The sequence below is a fragment of the Protopterus annectens genome, chromosome 8.part0 (genome assembly GCF_019279795.1).
Source record: "Protopterus annectens isolate FY-2018-M chromosome 8.part0, PAN1.0, whole genome shotgun sequence".
In the NCBI taxonomy this organism is placed as follows: domain Eukaryota; kingdom Metazoa; phylum Chordata; order Ceratodontiformes; family Protopteridae; genus Protopterus; species Protopterus annectens.
Genome location: NC_056741.1, coordinates 1,390,531,786 through 1,390,556,179, shown reverse-complemented (window position 1 = coordinate 1,390,556,179; position 24,394 = coordinate 1,390,531,786). Strand labels below are relative to the sequence as shown.

At 37.5% G+C, this 24,394-nt stretch overlaps 1 long non-coding RNA gene across 1 annotated transcript in view; it reads left to right on the top strand.

The window, feature by feature from the left end:
• Window positions 1–2,203: 2,203 nt before the first annotated feature.
• The window catches only part of LOC122809453, a 57,661-nt gene continuing 35,470 nt past the window's right edge, over window positions 2,204–24,394 (top strand). Inside the window, exon 1 of the long non-coding RNA XR_006365903.1 lies at window positions 2,204–2,408. This is a non-coding gene — a long non-coding RNA (uncharacterized LOC122809453). The remainder of the gene's footprint in view (window positions 2,409–24,394) is intronic.

The following is a 24,394-nucleotide window of genomic DNA, read 5'->3' as shown; positions in this document are numbered from 1 at the left end:
TGACCCGAGTGGTTGCGTTATGTGGCGGATCCTGGCACCCGACAGGCAGCTTACAGTGACCTTCTCCTTGTTCAGTCTGGTGAGCGGGACATCAGTGTGTCGGACAATAGAGTCCCCTATAAAAAGTGTATTTGGTGTGTTGTTTGGCCTTAACGGCTGTGACTGTGAGGCACACTGATTTTGTGAGATATGTGATTTGTGGGTATTGTTGAGGGGTGACTGTTGCTTGGATATCTGCTTAGGAGGTCTTTGCTGTTTAGGCAGATTTTTATTTAGAGCCTCCGAGTATGTTTTTGTGTATTTATCTGTTGGGTATGCAGATGCAATAGGTCTGTGTGAGACTGGATTTGTGGTGTGGGTGGTTACCTTTTCCTCCTGACTGACTGTGCCAGTCTTGGGTTGAGAGAGCTCCAGTTTGGCTGTGTAACTGCATCTCTCACATGTATTAGAGTTTGTTGGAAGGAGGAGAGGGCTGTCTGTGTACATAAGGCAATTGTAACATTGCCTCAAAATTCCCAGATTCACCAGCTGGACTGGAGAGTAACCTTGAAACTGACCCTTGGACATACCAGATTAGTATAGGGAACTGTTTTTTTACTGATCAGATTAGGGAAGGGAACTGATTTTTCACTTGATCAGGAAGGACCAATTGGGAGCCTAATACTTATGAGAAGTCAAGGAGGGTGTAGTGCTTTAGTTAGTTAGTGTTTCCTTATAAGAGCTGAGCAAGTGCAGGGCTTTAGAAAGAGAATAGAGTGATTACTTTGAGAGTTTGAACAGTTCTAAGGGAAAAAGTGAAGAGCAGACTTTGAGGAGCCTGGAATAGTTTAAACCTGTTTAGGCGGCTCTGCCCGACGCTGCTCAGTGCGCAAAACCGCGCAAAAAGAGAGTTGTAGGGTTTTAAGAGAGAGAGAGAGATCAAGGAGTTTAGAATTGACCCAAAATGGCCAATAAAACTACAGCTTCTAGGTAGTAACCACTCCTCCAGGGACAGGCAGGCTGTTCAGTGTTAACCACTCCCACTGGTGAACACAGAGACTTCCCTTTAGCCCAAGCAAGCACTGGCCTTCTAGAAACTTCCAAACAGTTCAGAGCAGCAAATCTGTAACTGAACTTTCTTAACTTTCAGAAAGTGGGAAAAAAGCAAGATTTTTTGTTTTTTTCTTTTTGTTGTAGTTTAAAGGTAGCAGAGATACACAAGCAGCAAAATAATCACAACAGTGCAATAAATGACCCCACACTTGAGTGCTAGGCCAAAATCAGGTAAAATGCAGTTTTTAGGGAAAAAACTATTTTAAATTAAGTGCAACACAGGAAATGCAGTAAACAGGCTCTAGATGTTTTCCAAGTACTGTTACTGTTACAGATATAAACTTTAGCAAGCTGGAAAATGCCAAAAAATAGGCGGCAAAGCAGTAAAACTTAACAAAAAAATCAGAAGAAAATACTTGTAATGAAACTTGTTCCTCAATCGTACAGTAAAAGACATTTTAGGTAACTAACAGCAGACTCCACAAACTAAGCATCTGCTTGCATTAGATACTACTCAGCATTAGCAATAGTCTGATTCAGTGCTTGTACAAAATGGTTTTCAGCCTGATGCCTTATACTTATAGAGAAGTAACTGAGTCATGTGGTATGGTGTATGGATTTTGCTATTTGTTTAATCATGCTAAATAAATGTGCTTTCATTTAGTTGGCCTGGAACAAAACAGGTCATAAGGCTTAAGTATTTGTATTCTTTTTATTTTTTTGAATTCCAGAATAATTACCTGCTTTTTGTCAAAAATGTAGTGAAAATAATATTTGTGCCAACCAAGTCTAATAGCCACACACACACACACACACACACACACACACACACACACACACACACACACACACACACACAAATGTCTTTGTCAGTCACCAGCCAGATGACATTAAGAATTCCCATTGTAGGCTGGAATTTCTAGTACTGTGTTTGCTGATGTGTTTAATCTCTTGTTGCATTTATGCTAGGTAATTTAATGATAATTTGGAGCTCTGCCTTTTTGAGCTACTTTGAAGGAAAATCTTCATTTTCAGTTGCTCACCATTTGTGTTACAATTTACTATCTGCTTTGATATAAACATGGGGATGTGTACTAACTTGATGTATATATGGGGATGTACTGTAACTTAACACTCCTCCCTCTTTTCAGACTTCATCATCTGTGCTAGTATAAAATGCCTTCCATGTTTATCCTGCTTCAGTATTTTCCAATCATTTTCACAAAGGAACTTGCCAGTGAAACAATTTGCTGAAAGGGTTTCAAAAGATGCAGTCTTCACAAGGACATGTGCCTACCTATTTGCCTCTTTCTATTTTCAACTTGTTATGCTGCTGTTTGCCACTTGGGATTGCTGCCCTTATCTATTCCCTCAGGGTAGGTCTTTTCTTATCTTAGTTATTTATTAAAAATAAATGTAAGCCTTAGAAATGAAATTAGAGAAACTGGTGCACAGTAAAATGACTGTATGCAAAACAATGGTTGTATTTTAATCTTATACAAGAATTACAAACAATACCATGAAATAATTTCCAAAAAATGTATATTTGTTATTTTTTGTGACTTTTGATGCTCCAACCAATAAAAGACTTAAAAAACAAAACAAAAACAAACAAAAAACATGCATATGTGTGAGGGTATGAGTGATGGTAGTCTAGCATGAACTAAAGTGCTGTGTGTAGTTTACTATAGTGTACTGAAGGATACGTCTGTATGTTTGCTGAGTGTGTGTGTGTGTGTGTGTGTGTGTGTGTGTGTGTGTGTGTGTGTGTGTGTGTGTGTGTGTGTGTGCGTGCGTGTGTGTCTGTCTAGCCCTTAATCTTTTATCTCAGTAAAATATGAGATGAAATACATGGAATACTTACACCTTATGTACTAGGAATATTTTTATGGTACTGCTCCTTAAGTACTGGCATTTTTTGTTTCGTTTTTATAACTTAGAATTCATAAATACAACCTGATGAATGCAAATCATTTCTCACTTCTGTAAACTATATACTCTATCAAAAATACAAATGAGCATATGATGTTGTTTTGTGTGCGTGTGTGTGTGTGTGTGTGTGTGTGTGTGTGTGTCTCTCTTGGGTACTGTGAAAGATATTTAGAGAGATAAGAGAGAGGGAAATTCTCATTCACGATTTAAACTTTAAGAATATTTTTATTTTAAACATTTATTTATTACAACTATGCTAAATATATTTCTTGGCTTTTTCCATTTGTATTTTACTTTTTGTTCTATTGCTGATGATATAATTTTAAATACATACATTTAAAATCTGATTTGATAACTTCTCTTTGGTTTTTAGACAGGTTTTTCTTTTTGAATATAAACGTGGTGGGGCTAGGGCTCTGTCCTAAAGCTCTAGTATCATTGATTAAAGTGGCAGTGTGACTGTAGCATAATAGTTCCTGACTAGCTGGAAGTTATACTCTTACCCTTCTGGACCAGTAAGTGCCACACCCTCAGCTTTTGGAGGCATTTTGTTTCTCTTAACCTTTACTCAGCCATGGTGTTGCATTTTGCTTCTTTTACAGCCTAGGCAGACAATTACGCAGCCTCCAGTGTAAGCCTAACATCTCAATAACTCTTACCTCCAGAATAATTCAAGGATAAAGCCAAAAACAAAAAGAAAAAAAATAATGAAGGGCAACTTTCCCAAATCAAGTACACGTTTTAAGGATTCGTACCTATGACTTAAAAAGTTTACAAATTAGAAGGGGTTGAATTAGCATCCATTTTGTGAAGTAAAATACTGTAAGTCTATAACTGAAATGATTACCCTTATTTGTTGACTGTCATCCACTATCTTATTTCTTTCTTTCTGAAATATCACCATTTTTAGGATGGACAAAGCAAATTTTGGGGTCAAATTGTGGTATGCGCTGAAAGAAAGAGATAACTGAAGAGTATCACAGTTTATCTGGGACAGACATATACATTTAAGTACACTGACAAAAATATGATTTAGTGAAATACATTTTGGCAGGCAATATTTCTGATCTGTCTTGCCTTCAGAAGTGGGTGTGAGCATTTTGTGACAAATCTGCTTAATTCTCAAGATGAAGGATGCAAAGAATTTCCTTTGTCCTCCCTTCCCACGTACAAACATTGATATATAGCAAATACACTGAGTTGGATACACAGGTGCATAGTCATCATTTAGAGAATTTGATACAAGAGTGAAAAGACCCAAAATGTAGTTGACGTTTACTGAAGCTCACTATGGGTGCTCCAGTCCCAAGTGCTCAAAAGACACTCTCAAAGCCAGGACTTGAACATCTTGCATCATGGCTAGGCTGTTGCATGTGCTCAAACTCAAATATAAGTTCAGGCAAGCAGCTGTGGGGAGGAAGTCTGGGTTTTAGGATTAGTGAATGGGATGAGTTTTTAGGATTAGGGAGGAGAATTTTAGGGTTAGGGAGTGGGAAAGAAGCTTTAGGTTTACGAAGTGATCAGGGAATTTAGGTTTGGGGAGGGGGTTGGTGTTTTAGGTTTAGGGAATGGGGATTTTAGCATTAAGGAGGAGAAGCAGAGGTTTAAGGTAAGGGACTGAGTCTCTTTGGAAACTGGGTGGGAATTTTAGGTTTAGGGTTTAGATTCTGGTAAGGCTATATACTTTACAGACTGGGCACTGGGAAGGCTTACCCATTTAGGTTGTAACTGACGCTAAGTTCTTTGGTTCCCTGATTACCTTCTTTATTCTATTCAGGGCTAAGGGACACAGAGCCTACTCTAGTACTCAGCAAGGTAGGAAACTTAATCAGGATAGGATGATAATTTATCGCAGGATGCACATATATACACATTTATTCACATACAGCACACCCAGCTAAAGAATACTTTGAATTTTAAGGAAACACAAGAGAACACATTACTGAAAATGCTAACTCAATATGTACCTAATATATTCCTGCTAACTGTAGGAGAAACTTACATGCTTATTTATTTTTGTTTCTAGTTGTACTTCAGGTATTAGGAAATATTTTACAGTGATCATTTTCAGACAGTTCAGAAACTTTAAGACATAATTTAAGGAAATGTCAACAATGCGGTCTCTCTTCCTAGCAGAAAGAAGCAGAAGTAGGGCTCAAATAAAGCCCTGTATTTGTGTGTGTTATCATTTTAGTATGTTGTATTATATTCTTAACTATGCAGTAAGCAACTTATAAAATAAAATCATCTCATGGGTAGAACTCTGCTTTCTTTCTTCATATGCAGAGACACTAAGCTGAAGTCACAGAAAACAACCCCTCAAAAAAAAAAAAACTGAAACTAAGATCTACCCATCATTTTAAAAGAGTATTTTAATGTTCCACCTTACTATCTGTTGTGAAATACTATGAAGTAAAAATCTTTGCTTGTACACACACACACACACACACACACACACACACACACACACACACACACACAATTACAGGGAGTAAAGGTTTGTGTGGGAGACCACAGCCTACATTGTACTAATACATTCAATCCAAAATCTTTTCAAGTGCATTGCAGACATTTTTTTAAAACATTGTCATCTAGTGTCTACAAATGGACTGTTAAAAGACTAGCGCCTAGTTCAGACATTGTTTAGTTTTCAGATGTTATTCATACCTCTCAACTGTACAGATTTTCGCAGAATTCCAGAATTTTGCCTCATATTTTTAGTCTGTTTTTTATGAAATTGTGGTGTTATGGCACATTAGTGGCAAATCATTAAAGACTGAAGTTAGAAAATAATGACAGATATTTGAGTTTCAGACTTCATACCCTTCAGAAAATTCATGCTAATACAAAACCTGTTATTCTCTCAACTTTCTAAGTCTGTAAGTACAATATTTAAAAATTGTCCCTATTTGTGGGCCTTTGTCCCACTTTTATTTATGGCTTTGTCCGGATTTCTTGTTCTAAGAGGTTGAGAGGTATGCACTAGACTCTGTCAAGAACTGTAAACATGAGTGCCCTAAATTCCAGTACAGAAGCATTGCATTTAAACAGAGTGCAACTGCTGTGTGTTCAAACACAGGAGTGTGACTAAGAGAGTCTCATTTCAGTTGTATGCATTTTATTAAACGCTGGATGACTTGCAGCATTTCTTCATATATAAGCACTTTTCTGTAAAGATACTACCAACGGACACCTCAACATCATGGTTAAAAAGAGAAATATGCCTCTGCCAACCAAATTTGTTAAAAGAGAGTTTGAACTACAAGTACAGTATGAGGTAGGTTATTCTCTCACTCATTTATTTACACTTGCATTACTTTGCTAAACCCTCTGAGTGGTGCAGATGCTGAAAGGATAAGACTGGCATTTCTGTCTGAACTGTAGATTGTGACTGTCATGCACAATGATTAGCTTTTAGAAACACTCTGTCGCACGCTAAACATCTTTTAGGAAGCCTACTGAGATATTTAAGCATACATTTGTGCATGTTAAAATATTGATAAACAAGAACTGCCCACTGTTCTCAGCTCCACTTATATTTTAGTGCTGTGTTATAACCTGACAAATGTTTAGATGCTTTCAAACAGAGGCACCTACTGGCAACTGAGATTTTCTTTCATTTAAATGGAAAATTAAATACATTTCAAAAACATGACCGTCGATTAAGATCCTGGTAGGTGTCCTCCTAGAAGTAGTGAAAACAGTTACTCTGATTTCACCTTGCCTGCCACACCCTTCAACAAGCAAGAATTTGGCTGGAACCCTGTGCTGGAAACACAAACAGGTAACCAAGGACATCAAAAGAAAAAAAATGAAAATGTGTGCATATGATTTAAGGAACTGCTTTTGCTCTAAGCCTCCCATAAAATACTTGCTATTAAATTTAATATTTCATTTTGTTCTGAATAATATTATTCTGTATACCTGTAATATATGTTCTTAAATATCCCTGTTGGTCACGATGAGGCCACCTCTCAGATTTGGTCAATGGAACATGGTCTAGCCAGTGTCTGAAGCTGCATCTGATGTGGTCAGTACTTGTTTCTAGGAACACAAGCAGGGGGGTCATAGACATGGTTCACTATGCATACAAGACACATGGCTGATCATGCCTGGAATGAGATACTGGCATGTGCACGTTCATAAATGGAATGATATACATGGCACTATGAAATTAGAACCCTTGAAATTAGAAGGGCTTGCACTACAGAAATCTAGGTACTCAGTAAATGTTGTTGTTTTTTTTTTGGTGGGGGGGTATGCAGATAATAGTAAATGTTGAGTTTGTTTGGAGGTGTATACAAGCTAAGTATCATGTAGGGAATTGAAATCTTAGCAACCGATCAAGAACTCAACTTACTGATAAGATACTTGTATACACTGGTATAAGTATTTTTGTAGAGGAGCAAAGCCTCACAGACCATCCTACTTTATGTATAATAATTTTGCGGTTTAACAAAATTGAGGAAAGGAGAAACTCAAACTCCCAGTATGGTGCAAAGCAGCTTTAAACTAATAGTGATCCTGTAATGCCTACTGTTGAAGGATAGACTTATTGGCAAAATACATTTTTGGTTATTTGAGTTACAACCCTATCATCTGGGTGATAACCAATGTAGGGAAGCTGAAATACATACACTGAAGCATTCATACTAAAAAGTATCTAATTAGACAAATAGTAATATATAAATTATGTATCACTTCTGATGCTATTTCCTTCTTTGCCGACTTACTTGTACCCTTTTTCTTTCAGATTATACGTCTGCAAATGAGAAACTTTGATCTTCTTAGTTAGGCAAAATGCTGCATCTCCAAACATGAATTTATACACAATGATTTATATGGTGTATCTCTGGCTACATAAATGCTCACTGTTCTCTAGGAGATACCTTGCCTACCACTGACTACAACAAGAGCTTTGGGGGCATATTTGTCTGTGGGTTTGTTACATTTTTTGCTACTGTATCTAAATCAGTCCCACAGCTCCATGAGAGTCACAGAAGCATCAATCACGTGGCCAAGACAGTGCCAAGAGACTTCCTTTGTATTCCTGAGAGAACAACTCATGCACAACTAACTCGGTCATCCCAGCCATGAGTGACAACATTTCCTTTTCATGTGTACGTAACTAACACTACATCCCCATAAATGAAACTAAGAGTATTAACAGGGGTGCTCCATTATTCAACACATGGCATGGCATGGCTTTTAACAATCACACATACATGGCATGCATCTGTAGCATGTTTTTTAAACTATCATTTGACTTCTGTGTACTCCACAGTTTTGTCTGCACATATCATTTTCCTTTTTAAAAACAGTTATACATGAGAATTTAGATTAAAATCACTGCATCTAGATGCTAACATTACAGACCTTGGCAAAAGTTTCTAAGTACCTTCTTTGTGAAAAATACCTGTTTAGATTTATGACATCTTTAACTGGTTTTGCTGAGGTTGCTTCCTCAAAATAGTATGCTGATATACATGGTCACAATCTTTCCAGCCTGGGGTAATGACTAAAACATGACTAGTATTTCCCTGATCTTAATTGTTTATGATACAAATATTTATGCAGTTTGTTTAGAATTAGGACTAACTGCAATTATATTTTTGAAAACGTAGTAAGTAATAGTCCATCTGTCTAATCTGACTCGGATGTTTTTTTTTAAAGTAGTTTGAAACGATATGTAGAATTGCTTCAATATTACGTCATCTTCGCTACTATTAGCTAACTGTGCTCTATGGGACAACAGATATAAATTGTTCTAAGGATGGTTGATAACAAAAAATATATGTTTTGTATTCTGATGGTTGATTTCTTATACATAACTAAACTTTGCATTTATCTTAACAGAAATGATGCTGGTAGAGTGAGGTAACATCATGACAGGTTTTCCCTAATTATTTACCTGTGATAACCTGGTATGTGGCTTGGTCTAGGGACTTGATTAGAATGTCATGGAAGAAGAATACATCATAACAAGAAAAAAGCATCTGTCACAACAGTACAGGAATAACATCAAAAACTGACAACATTTGTGCAAATAGGGAACACCTGACGGCATTGCAAAATATTAAACAACATCATTTCAACTATTTTCTCCCTCTGCTATTACCTTAATCACACCTAACATTTCTTCTCACACTTTCTCTAATACTACAGCCTCACTCTTTTTTATTTTTCTCTTTTTCTTCTTCCTAACTCTCTCCTATCTCCTCTCACTGACTTACTGTTCCTTTTATTCCTGATTTTTTTCATTATTTTTCTTACCCTTTACCTGATAACAGAAATCATGAGTCCTGAGTCCTGATATAATGTCTGACTGTGTACTTGTACTGTAGTTCTCATTGATTTTGTTACTCTTCTTTATTACATTGGAATTCATGTAACTTAGCGTACAATTGTTTTACTGTAATGCGTTACAATTTTGTGTTATTGTTTTCTATCTAACTCATCATAATGTGTGGTGCTTTTCTCCGTAGGGGATTGCTAAAAAAGTCATTCAGCTGAACTTTCCCAGTGAACAAATGAAAAAAGAGAATTCATGTTCACCATTCAGTATTTTTTTATCCAGTACCCCATTACTTTCAAGATTTTGTACCACCCAATAAGTATGTCCACCTTCTGTCTGAGAACTCAACTTACGCATTCTTCTTCACTTAGTGAAGGCATGGGTTGAGCATCGGGAGTCCTGCTTTCATTAATGGCATCTAGGGAATTTTGCTGGCCAATTTCTCTTTTCCTATGAGCCTAGCACATGCTATGACTGGCTGAGCATAGGAAACTATGTTTTTCTCTGCCCCTGTGGGCATGCACCAAATAATTTATCCTGCCTTCCAACCTGATGTTCATTCAGCCTGGTTCCAGTCTTGTTTAGAACACCTTTAGAGATGCATCAGCATGTAATCTCCCCCCCAAGGAAAGGAATGCCCCATCCTCCCAGCAAACTCTGTCAAGCTCCTGAGCCGATAATCAAACCTGGGTCACATGGGTCATAGTGAGGACTTTATTCTTCTGTGCTACCAGAGGGGCTCAGTCATTAAGTATTAAAGTTTATATAACTGTCATTCTTACTTGAATGAAAAATACCGCACTCTTAAATGGCTGAAGTTCAAATAAGCCATAAACATTTGACCTTTTTCCAATTTGCTTGTTTTGCCCACATAGCCCAGAGACATGGATAGGTTAACTGACAATGCTCATATTGTTCCAAGGTGAGTGTGTGGCACACATACAAGTATGTGTGTGTCTGTGTGTGCATGCATGCAATGAAAGACAGGTAAACAGTCCAGGACTGTTTCCTACCTTAAGCCAGTTGCTTGTTGGGATAGACTCTGGCGCTCCAGTACTCTGAAGGAGTTATACTATTGAAAATGATAGACGGATTATATTCTGCACTGATCTAGCCCTGCCTTGCATTGTAACTGCCCTTAAAAACTTATAAACACAGGGGTTGGCATGTATTCAGAAGCAGTGTAAAGGGGTGAAATAAGCACAGAATCAGAAAAGACATGCTAAATAATTCATTATTTAAAAATACAAACAGTATAAAACACCAATAAATAATGTTTTAGATGACAGTTTATCAATAAAAAATCTGAAAGTGATTAATATAAAATTACGTAACTAACATGTTAGGATGCTGCAGCTTGCAAATTGTCTAAGTATTATAGTTAACTGTTTCGCCAAAGCATGGTCCTACAAATTATGATCATTGAGACTGGCTGCTAAAACAGACTTTACTTAGTACAAAATCACTTTTTACTTCAAAGTGAAGTAGGCTCTGAGATTGTTTCTAACCCTTCCAGTATATTTACAAAGGCACACACGCACACACGCACACACACACACACACACACACACACACACACACACACACACACACACACACACACACACACACACACACACACAGCCTCAATTTGAATCCTCGTGGTTTAGAAGGAATGTGTAATGAAATGCAAGCTTCAAAGCATTTTGTAGGTTAAAGTTAAGAGTGAGACATTAGAACTGAAGGAAAAAATGAGTGGTCACAGGGAGGGGAGAATTCTGATAGAGAATAGCAGCTGGCTTGGGATGGCAACATAAAGTCTGGGGAGAAGGGATAAGAATCATTGAAGACTGGAGGAAGGTTGGGGCAAATATAGATGCAGGATGGGACAGATTAGACAAGATTTTCCAAATGGTACAAGAATAGAAAGTACTCCAAACTTTATAAAAATAAAATCTGAAAGGTACTTGACTAAATGTGGAGAATACAGCTCCCCATTTTGTTCATTGAATTAATGTTTTTACACCATTCTCATTCAACATAAGACCGATTTCAAGAATGACATAGGAGCTGTGGTTTTTTTAAATGGTTAAAACAGAATCACATAGTATGTAACCAGAAGATGTGAAAATTATATCCAAGAATGAGCAATGTAACTCATTATATAGCTTTGGAAAAATTTTGATGAAAATAGCATACTGCACCTACAGAAAAAAATGCCTTGGTAATGCAAATACAGGTATAGTTATAACATTTGTGTACAGTGCAAAAATTTATATTTTTTTACTAGGGACAGCATTTTTACTGAACTCTACTATTTATGTAAACCTGGTAATTCAATAATTTGAACTGGAAAAAATTGCATAGGAAACAAAAGTGGATACCAGGCAGTGTGTGCTGCCCCTTAAAACATCACATTTATTTCATAATTACCAAACCAAATCAGCGCATATTAATAAAAACAACAAAATTGCTACTTTAACTTTTGAAGGCCTGTCATTTTTTTGTTTCGGCGCCCTGTATGGCTGCCAACCAGCTGTATTCTAGTGCCCCTTCTCACTCTCTTTCCATACTCACAGTGACTGCCTAGCTTTGCCCCTGGACTTGGAGCACCACCTTCTTCAATGGTCAGCAGCCAAATTCTCATTCTTTTTGGGGGAGATGAAACTGAGGTGTCCAAGTATAGCAGAGTTTTGTTGTTGTTGTTGTTGTTGTTGCTCTGTTGTATCATTGCATTGAAAGTGTGAATGACATTAGCATGCATGACCTGTGCGCCTCTGTTTGCACTACAGGTCTGCTTGCATGTCTTAATAATTTAAAGACCTGCTGGTAACCTACCTCATCTCAACCAGTGGGTGATTATGCTGTGATTGTTGCCTGTGAATTCCTCAGAGATAACCAAGGAAGCCTCTGGCACTCAAAATGATTCTCCTCGGCCACCCCGATGGATCTCCGAAGCCTTGCATCTTCCCGTTAAAAGGCAGCTGAGCTGGCTGCTTCTCTTGCATTTCATACTTTTCCTTGTTATCAGGACTTTGTGTGTTACAAGTTAATAAGGCCAGGATATGACACCAAAGTAACACTTTTAAAGGATAAAGAGATAACACAATAACAGTTCTGTGGTAGAGGAAAACTCCGCTCGACTATAGGACGCCAAATAGATAAAAATGACGAAAAAGGATGAAGGTAAATTCCAAAATAGATGAATCTAAACGAAAAAAGTGAATCCAATAAGGCTTTATTTAACCAGTTAAGCGCTTTCGGCTGTACCCCAGCCTTCATCAGAACAACTAAAACTCATGAGCAACGTGGTATATATACACCCCCACATCCAATTAGCAGCCTCTCATACAATTAAAACATTACAAAACGCGCCAAATATTTAAAAGACACAATACTCAAAAAATATGTAAACATTCCCTACACTGATGAACCACTAAATTAACTCTACAAAAAAGAAAATATAATATAATAAAATAAATATATTTTGTATATAACATATAAATGTATTGATGTTTAAACCTCACAAAAGTTATATATGATCTCTCTACAACTCATAGAATACAATGTCAACCTGCATAAGTGGAACAATTAATCTGTATTGAAATATTATATAATTAAAAATTAAAAAATATTAAAAAATATAAAAAATATATATAACTTGAGTAATTAACAGCTCATCCCTCTAATACATATGAAATTCATGTAGGAACTGTTTTAAATACAATGAAATTAATATAATAAATAAATATTATAAATATTATAAATCTTTATTATAAAACATTATAGTAAATCATCCTATCATGATATTCTAAAAAATTACTCTAAAGCTAAAAAGGGTTTTATGCTGATGAAATCATTGAGGCCAGGTGGTCTCGTCGAATCTGTTAAGATTTGCCATTTACTTTCGCATGCTGACAATTTCATTTTCCAATCACCTCCAAAGACAGTAGTGTCCACCTGTTCTATTATAGAAAATAAAAAACTGTGGTCTTCCCCCTTTTCCATTATGTGTTTACACAATGCATTTTTGTTATCACACTTCCTTATTCTGTATAGATGTTCATAGATGCGTCTGTTCAGCTGTCTCTCTGTTTTACCCACGTAATGGGCATTACATTTGCTACAGACAGCCAAATACACCACCTGCTTGGTCTTGCAGTTTCCCCTTAAGCATTTAATGGTGGTGTGACAGACGTCATCTAATCTTATACTTTTATTGTTATTGATATATTTACATTGTTTGCAATTACCACATTTCACCGTTCCTGTAAAAGTGGCTGGTTTCATTTGCATGTGACTATCCCTCTCTAGTAGAGTTTTCAAGTTGGGAGCTGTTTTGTATACACATCTCGGTTGATTACCTAAGATCTGATCTTTGTCTATGACACTCAGTGTATGCCAATATCTCTCCAAGATGTCTTTGATAATATGTATACTAGGCGAATACATAAGAACACACACCCTACCAAGAGGTGATTCATGTGTACCCTCTCTGATGGGTGGTTTGTAAGTGCCTAATAGCGGAGGATATTTTTTGCCCCATTGTTTAAAAACATAATTTGTAACCTCATTGACCATATAATCAGGGTAAGCTCTTTTATTGAACATATCTCTAATCAATGCAAGTTCTGACTCAAGGATGTGTGTGTTAGACGACATCCTAGCCACGCGGATACATTGGCCCTTCAACACATTATAAAAGACATGTGGTGGATGGTTGCTACTGTAATGTACATAGTCATTCGAAAAAGTTGGTTTTCTATACGTACTAGAGGTGAATCCGCTATCATTCTTCCTTAGAAGTACATCAAGATAAGAAATTTCTCGATGGCTATACTCATACGTGAACTGTAAAAACTCCACTGTCTGGTTGAGGTATAACATAAAGTCATTCAATCTCTCTACAGATGCTTTCCATAAAATGAAAATATCGTCAAGGTACCTGACATATAGGGCAATGTCTTTGAAGTAAGAACTCTTGAAAACACTTTCCGTTTCCCACTCAGCCATCACCAGGTTGGCAAAGATGGGAGCACAAGCTGCTCCCATCGCCACTCCCCTGGTCTGCCTAAAATATTCTCCTTGGGATAGGATGTAATTATGGTCTAACACAAGTGACATCATATCACATATGAGGCTAATTTTCTCCCATGAATATTCCGTAAATTTCTTAAGACTTCTTTCAAAATACTCTAAGCCTTCTGTCCTAGGTATGCATGAGTACAAATCTACGACATCAACTGTCAAAAAAATCAAATTTGTATCCCACACGTCCTGAGTAATGACCCCCAAAAATCTCCAAGAATCTTTGATGATATGAGGGATGTTGTCGTAGACCTTCTTGAGCCATCCATCTATAAGTTGACCAATTTTGAAGGATTTGGACCTCGAACCTGAAACAATAGGGCGGAAGGGTGGTTGTTGAAGTGATTTGTGTATCTTGGGGATACCCACTATCTTGGCCAACACTGGATGATCTACCTTTAAAAACGAATAGGTCTCATTGGAGATCCTATTATCAATGAGGAATTCCTCAATGATAAGATCGATGCGTCTGTGACCAATGTTGACCTGGTTCAAGGAAATGTGTTCATAGTTTCCTGAATTGTGTAAGATGTTATGTATCTCCAATTTGTATTCTTCTGTGGAAAATATCACCGCCCCACCACCCTTGTCAGGTTTCATGACCCTGATGTTCTTATTATTGATCAGGTCAGAGAGGCTCTGTCTCTCCGAAGATGTGAGATTGTCGGGGTCACTGTGTCGCTTGTGGACCTTATTCTGGTATGTCCAATAAATGTCATTACAAACAAGTTGTTCATAATTTTGCACATGTGGATTAGAAGCTGGTATAAAGGTGCTTTTCTTGGTGAGAGCGGTGCCCGCTATGCCCTTCACCATGTTCTTTGTGTCGGGATTCTTGTCAAAAAATAATGCCAAATTCAACTTCCTACAATATTTCTTGATTTCTTTAATACTGTCCAATAAATTCCACCCCTTCGTCGGTATAAATTTCATACCTTTACTAAGAAGTTCTGCACATGTAGGGTTGATGTCCATGCCCGTGTAATTAAAAACCTTGAACCCACAATGTGTGATGATCCTGGGATGGGTGTCATCATCAAGTGATGTCAGCAAATTCCCATGGAGTGAGGGAGAATCACAAACGGCAGACAGTGTATGGTTTTCAACTGAAGGGTTCTCAACTATAGGAATGTTGTATGATACACATGTATTCAATACCTTGGTTTTGTGTCCCTCCATTAAAGGCATAAAGCCTTATTGGATTCACTTTTTTCGTTTAGATTCATCTATTTTGGAATTTACCTTCATCCTTTTTCGTCATTTTTATCTATTTGGCGTCCTATAGTCGAGCGGAGTTTTCCTCTACCACAGAACTTTTAAAGGATAGTTCACTTTTGCAATTTATTTTTTGCTTAATGCAGAGTTTAGTTTTTAACCAGCATGATGTCATATGCCATAGAAAATTTGAGGGGACATATGCATGGAATAAAGCATTTAGGAGCTACTTGTCTCCATTAGTAGTACATGGGGCAGTCCTAGGGTAAATTTTCTATTTCCCATACATAGGTCCAAGTTGTGCTTGACTATGGACAGAGATGAGCTTTATTATATGGGGATGAGGAGTCTGTTCCAAAGTAGTGGTATCCTCTGGAGATATACCTATTCCTCCAAACTGTTCTATTGATGTTGCAGAACAGATTATTATTTCTAGACAGAGTACTTTTGCTGAAATTGGACAATGACATCCTTAGAGCTAGACAATTCCTTCGTTTATAAGCTGTGCAGTGTAGAGGGACTTTCTTATAACAGTGGAGACATGCTGGTCAAACATTAGGTCACTGTTCACATAAGTTTCCCAAATCCCTTACAACTTTGTCAGTTCTCAATGGTGCATTGTTAATTTGATAGTTTCTTGGGATAGATGACTTCCCAAAGGATACAATAATGCATTTTTTGGCATTTAGTTTCAAACCATGATTTTGACACCAGTTATTTATTTGGGACAAACCTTCCCGCAGGATGGCAAAGTCATTTGGGGATTCAATGACTACTCTCAGCTTGCAGTCATCTGCATACTTAGTCAGCCAGAGCTTTTTGGTACTGGCTTTTACTTCAGAAAAGTAGATGTCAAACATCAGAGGTCCCAGCACAATACCCTGGAGGACTCTACTGGTGACTGTTCTCTTTGTGGAGGTAACTTCCCTTAGTTTGATTTTCTGCATTCTGTTTTAAAGAAAGTGGCATATCTTTCAATATATTAGTGCAAAAATCCGGACAAAGCCTAAAATAATGGTGGACATAGGCCCAAAAATCAGAGAGATTGTAAATTTTGCTCTTATAAACTTAAAAATAGATAGAATAACATGGTTTGTGTTGGCATATGTTTTCTGAAGGATATAAAGTCTGAAACTGAAATGTGTGTCATTATTTAGTGACTTCAGTCCTCAGTGATATGCCATAAATGACAAATTCTATGAGTAACAGACCAAAAATATGAGTCAAAAATCTGGACATTCTGCAAAAATCTGAACAGATGAGAGGTATGAAAGGGAAGTTATTTGATTCACTCCTCTATGCCTCCCCGATATTCTCCTTCCTAAACAAGAAAGAGCTTAATAAACTAACAACTACCTACAATCACATAGCCAGATTCATAACAGGAACGCCCTATCGCACTCATCACTGCCTAAATTTAAGGTCTCTCGAATGGCTGGAACTGCCCAATTTACTCAAATTCAACCAGCTAACTGAGGCTTTTAAAATTATTAACCATCCAGATAAAACTCCCTCACTGAACAAAATACTTACAACCTTAACTCCCTCAGGTCTTCCAAAAGTCTACAAGTAAGGACCATTAAATCGAACAATGCTGGTGGTGATGCACTATATGCCAATTCCATTGGCAAATCCTTACCAAACAACCTAAGACTTATGCCCTCTCAGCACCAATTTAAATTACATCTTAGAGCATACTTGAAATCCAAATGGTTATGCCCTTGCTCCAGTCCAGACTAATAAGCTACTGTCCCTAGGCTTCTCTCAGCCTCCACCTAACCCAAAAACCAAAGAACACTCTATTTAGCCCTGCTTGTCTGGCTGTTCAAATCTGTACCTCGTTAAATCATTTAATAATTCTTGCTTCTCTTATTTGGTCTTTAAGCATCAGTGTATTTAATTGTACTCACCTGTTATAGGTTTATCATTGTATTTGTATTAACCAGTATTAACTTGCGTAACAACATCATTGTATTTGTTAATCTAACTATGACCTTGGCCTCCACTGAAAATGGACATGTATCCAGTTGGACTAGCCCGGTCAACAAATGTAAAATAAAATAAAATAAAAAAAAAAATTTTAGTTAGTGAGCCCCAATGTTTAAAATAAAAGAGAGTATAACCTGAGTTTTGGAACACTGTTATAAAAGGGGAGAAAGATTTATATTGCCCTTGGGACTTCAGAGAGAATTTTCTGCACATTTATGTAGTAGGTGGGAAGGTGTCTTTCAATGTAAATTACAATAAAATGTACAAGTACACACACTATCTTGATTACATAAACATATTATCTTGATTTTCAGGGATAAAAACGTAAATGCTCACTCTAAAATGTAGGTAATGTTAATATAATGGACTGCATACATAAAAATATATGAATGCAAGAAGATAATACCAGCAGTTGACACAGAAGGTTAAGGCCGTGAGCTGTAGTTCTTTTCTAGTGATACAGGGTTTGTTTCCTCATCACTCATTTGTCTGTTGTGTGATGTTGAGCAAATCACTTAACCAGACACTACTTTCAGGTTACCTCTGAAAAGAGATTGTGTGCCCAATGTGGCCTACCTATTTAACAAATGTGTATTATTATGATTTAAAGGCCATTATGTTTTCTCAAAGGTAAAAGGTGAAGAATGTAGGAAACGGGTCTATATCAGAACACCAAAAGTTCACATTTTCGAATGTTCTTACATCGACCCCTAATCAGTGAATGCTGACAACATCGAACATTCAGAACAGCAAATTTTTTCCTAGGGAAAAAAATTTGCTGTTCCGAAACACATGTACACCAAACAAACAGCAATCCACACACATACACTCAAAATCTTACAGCTAACCCTGCATTAAACTGTACAAACACCACTAACTATCCACTTACCTTAACCCAAACCCTAACCCTAAGTTCCGTCACTATCGCACACTCTCCTCACCCGCGCCCTAACCCTAACTCACCTAACCCGCTCTAACCCTCACGTCCACACAATCGCACACATACCACCCTTGCGCCCTAACCCTAACTCACCTAACCCATGCCCAATCTCACACTTACCTGAACCCGACCTGTAACTTTCCACCACAGCGCTGAAAATAGTGAAACGACAGAAACGGACAACCAAATTCTTTCCCTAGGAAAAAAATTGGTTATCTGTCGTTTCACTATTTTCAGCGTTCGCTGAATATGGGTCGATGTAAGAACATTTGAAAGTATTCTGATATAGACCCATGGGAAATACTATTTTAGTTTGGAACATTATGTACAATATAATTTTATGGTAATAAAATTAACTTGCACTTTAACTGAGTGTTTTTTACCCCAGGCAACTAGAGATAGTTGGAAAGGAATATTATGCTTACTCCAAGAAATAGTATTTTTAATGCAGAAAAAATGAGGGACAACTACCAACTGATATGAAATATTGCTGATAGTCCCCACACCTGATAAAATAGTCATAATGGATACTCAAAGTATTAAGAGTGTACCAAGGTCTGAGCCTAGTAATACTTAAGGGTAAAATTAATACATTACTGTCTTCCTCCTCCTCAATGGCAGACAGGAATGCTTAGGACAATGGACATTTCTAGAACAAGTCCCAATACCGCACATGCTCATTAGATGGAGAACGTATTAAAATGATGGCAAAGAGTTCCAGGCATGAGGAGGCATTTTGCCTGTTTGTTCTAGATTGATCCACCTGTCTCTCTCACACCTCATGGATTTAAGTACTAATATCAATGATACATGAAACAGCAGAGAAGATGGAGACATTTCAGATTACAGCAAATGATAGTTTAAAGTTAAGGGATAGCAATCCCTTGATTTTAGAACAGCTGCAGTAATTCATGTCTAAAATAGCACAAATGGGGATTGACTAGAAGCTTTAGAATTCACACAATGTGAACTTGACCAAAATATCGAAATTTTACAGGAAGAAAACAAAGCAATCTTTGATATAGATGCTTACATTTAGAAATGAGGTAAAAAATTGCAATATAATGATTTCTGTGGTCTCAGAAAAATGAGACAAACTTAGACCTCCACATTCAACAGTAGAACTGATAATTGGGTAATTATTTACTGAATGCGTACAAAAAGATCATATAGTGTGACAATAAATATAATTCACAGAGCAAAAAATTGAAGGAACACAGAGATGAGATTTTCTCATGTGACTATTACAAGTTTTTCCTCTTTAGCTGTTAGAGGTTGGCATAGTGGTTAAGATATTTACTTCACAGTCACAAGATACAAGGTTTGATTCTCATTTTGGAAAGCATGCCTAGGCATAATGAGGTCATTAGACAAGTAATTACCTATGAACCATGAAGACTAGACACATTTATTAAACCATCTAATCTTTTGGTCAAGCAACGACAGGTAAAATTCTTTAGGAAGTTAACTAATGAGGTAATGAATCTTAGAAAATAATTCAGAAAATTAGATATCAGTGTGGCTTATACAAATTAAATCACATTTAACTTGCCTACAACATTTGTGGTGCAACACAAGGGTTTGAAGGTAACATTTAATTCAAGGTCAGATGTAGGACTGGACCTTTGGCCAATGACATTTCTAGACTAAGGCAAAGTATTAACATATCAGGGCAGGTCTTTAAAAAAGAGGCTTAGAAGACTCACCTCTAACTTTCAAGCTCATTCAGCTTTTGGAAAGAATGAAATTTAGGAAAAAACAGCCTTAGTTTATTAATTTTCCTCCTAACAGATTTTCCCCAGGCGCATGGGAAATGAGAGGGTGGGAGAGATAAGACTGCAAGGTACATTTCCAGCATGCCGAATTATATGTTGTAATTGGTGGAAGTTTTTAATTTTACTGAGGCAAGATCAACTCTTTTAAAGCTGTAATGAAGACTCTTATGGTGAATAGGATGGTACAAGATTCATCTCTTCTTTTCTCTTCGTTTCTCTTCTCTTCTTGATTACTACTCACAAGTGATTTTACAGGTTGATGCCCGTAGCAATGTAATTATTCTTGACCAGCAGTCATCTTCAAGGGTACTTGTGCTATTTGTGGCATTTTATTTATACAAGAGAGGTTTGGGAACAAAGGTCCTCCTTTTTAAGATGACTTTAATTTGAATAATGCTTCTTTCTATTTATCTTGCAGGGGTAGGCACCGTGATTAATTTGTATACTGAGTATCTATGAACTGTTAGCACAATCGGTCATATCCCGCCCCTTCTTTTTTACAAAATGTTTAAATTTAGTTCTATTCACAAGTCATCCGTTCAGTGGATGCTTTGGATCTTGGGGTACCCACTCTCCCCCCTGCTCCATTAAAAATTTAGGTTTTCAAGGGGAGAAAATTGGGTGTGTTTTGAATTATCTATCATATTCCATTCCCAGTTGGCTGTTGCCTACATATTAGCCACAGAAACAATATCACTCCATAAACCACCCACATTGCGTGTATCTTGAGTACCTTCTACCTTAAGACCATGACACTATATAGCATCACCTTCCATCTTATTTCATCCATGCTTCTCCACATCACGCTTGTATTTTCTCCCTCATGTCTATTGTCTACTCTTATTACCCCTTAAATATCTGTTTCCCTTCTGTCTTACCTAGTGGTTTAAAGAGATATTTTCATGTTACAACTTCCCAGTCCTTTTTTGGCTTTATTATGCTTGTGTCACTCAAATGCAGCGAAACCATACATACCTTTTTTCTCAAAATATTTTTTCAATATTTGACTTGAAGCATCAGCAAAATAAAGGCTTAAATATACATTGAAATAACTCATAATATTGTTATGAGTAATGATAACAAAGCATATCTTTTTTTTAGCAGTGATGTTTACATTTTTGTTTACAAACTGAAAGAAAGTAATTCCTTCCTAAAGGCTATCATTCTCATATTATCTGTAATCATACATAAAGTTACCATGCATGCAAATGTTATCTATAGGACATTCTGTCATGTATCAATATAACAAGTCAAGTTTGTCCACAAAGTTGTGATTTTTTTAAATATGTAGATATCTTCATAACATAAGGCTGTACAACAGAGTTTTCCCTGCCCTGACCTTTAGCTGCTGTGATCCAGCACTTTGTAATGTGTTTTCTAACTAATGGTACAATTATAAATATACTGATACATAAAAGGAAGCCAACTATCTCCTCAATCAGTATTATGCCCAAAGCCTTAATTAAGGTGATTAATTACCATGGCATATAACTGGGCTTTTGGACCCTTTCTACAACCGATCTTATTTCAGATACCCCATAGATGTATGTCATCAAGAAGCTGTGCTTATGCCTATACATCTCCAGCATTGTTGTTAGCAGTACTGTGCATATTATTTATGCAATATAGGGTTAACAATGAGAAATGTAAGATACTTTACACAAACAAATGTATTACAGGTAAAGACAGACCCCAGGATTCACAAAGCCTCCGTGTAAGAGTTATAACTCTTACACGGAGGCTGCAGTTAAACGGAGTGATGTCAGCATGCTTTGCATATTCATGAGAGCATGCTGAATCACACCTAAGTCTAACACGGTCCGTGTAAGACAGTAGGGGGCGTGTCCGTAGGCTGAGCCCTGCAAGCGGACACGCCCCCAGAAGTGTAAAAGTGCCCAAAGTAAACACCCACAACAGAGTCCACAGAAATGTGAATAAACACAACACAACACATGCCCCCACAGACTATGAACATAAAATATATATAAATGAACATGTTATATATTTTTTTTAAATTGTAAAGATGTTTAACCGTGAGTGCGCTCGTTTGCGCGGGCGTGCCCGTAGCGCAGCTACAGTTAGCAGTCAGTGGGAAAGCATATAAGAACTAAATATGCAAAATAAGCCAGGAAGCAATAGCGTAGCGGTAGAGATGTTGGCTGAAGAGCAGGCATTCATGGTTCGAGCCCCCACAACACCAATTTTTTTTTTTTTTTCAAAATAAGCAGGAAACAAGTCCCTGACAAATATGTACACATAAAACCCCAATATATGTAAAATGTAATGAAATAGCCCATTTATATTGAAGACATGTGAGGTAACAAAAGAAGAAAAAATGCCAGATGTGCTCATAGCTGAGCTACAGTTTAACAGAGTGAGTGCATGTGCCCGTAGATGAGCAGTGGTTTAACTGGCGCAAAATGAGTGCCCGTAGCTGAGCAGTGGTTTAACATGCTAAATCTATGTGCCCCTAACTGAGCTGAGCATAATATGCGTGCCGATAGCCAAATGAGGCTTAAAGCAGTGTACCCCGTTTGAGCGGAGCTGCGCACCGCGCAAACGAGCTAACCGACGGGCAACGCTGAGCAAGCCGTATCAAAACTGCCTTTACACAGACACACCCCTCAGCATGTCTAGACAGTCATGAAAAATAAAAAGCAGTGGCCAGGTTCGAACCCAGGATACTATACACCATAGTCAAGGTACAGAACCACTAAGCCATGACAGCCGTACCTGCAAATGCAATAATAGCTAATATATAGGGATGAATACAAACTAGAGCATGACAATGCAGGTTTACTGAAGTTGATACAATTCCAAAATGGCCAATCACAGATATGTGCGGGAAAAAACGGACTATATAAGCCCCATAGGTGGGAATACACAGCATAAATGATTGTAGAACTGACCTGCAGGCAGAATGACAGGAGTAGGAGAGGGTAGTCGCTTTCGAGCACAGAGGTGAGGTGTTGAGGAGTCCAGGTACATGGTCTGGCTCCTAGTCCATCATCATGAGGCCCAACTCATGCAGGGCCAGGTCCTCTGGGGAGCATACAGGGCTGAGGCGTGGGATCGGTTGGCTGATGATCTCACCAGTGCCACAGGGATTCCAAGGACTGGTGAACAGGTCCATCACCACCATGCAGACCTGAAGAGATGCAAGCAGGACCAACTGAACCTTTGGATCCAGGAGGCCCGGCAAACACCCAACGCCCCACTACTGAGTAAGTAACATTTAATTATGTATGTAAGAAATTAAACTAGCTGATATTATGGAGATGTGTATTCCAATATTACTTCATTTATATTACAGCTGCAGGTGTCCGTTCTGCGAACCGCAGAGCCTATGGTGATAGGCTGGTGCGGTTGCGCCACCAGGCAGGTCAGTAATTCACTACCAGTAACTGTAAAGAAATATAAAAGTATAACAGTCAGCAAAAGAGTGCAGTGTAGTCAGTAAGGAATAGAATCTGCAAGTAACAGTGTGAAAGTGTATGCAAGTATTGCTTGATTACAAAAGTGTGTTTCAGCCTGTAAATTTAACCTAAACATGAAACTGTCCAACATATATTCTGAAATAAAAATGCCCTGCCTGTAAGAAAATAGTACACAACCTGCAGCAGGCTGAAAAGTATAGCTGCAGAAGATGATGAAATCACATGTGTGAAATATATCTCTGTGGAAATACTGAAACATGACAGAAGTGAGACTGCTGGAAAGGATTGTAATAACTACTGGTAAAACATGTCAATAAAGCCTAGAAGTACCATCCTGAATAGTAAAATGAAAGCAAGTGAGAGAGTGTGAGAAAGTGTCATGAATCCAGCAATACAGTAGTAATAACCCTGAATAAAGTATACTGCAGTCAAGACAGAATGAAATGCATGTGAGATTCAAAACCAAACAGCAAAATCTGTTCAAAGTGTTGCTGCATCTGGAATGTGTATCCCAAAATCTGGATATGTTGCTCTCAGTCTGCAATATGCAGATAGGATGTTTGTCTGATATACCAAACATCCACACTTGTCTACAGCTATATAAAGCAAATGTAGCAGGATGATGTAGCTGAACAAAGCTAGATATGAATGTGTATGAAGAACCAGAAAATGTATATTGATGTTGCAGTAACAGTCCTATCACCAAGTTGAA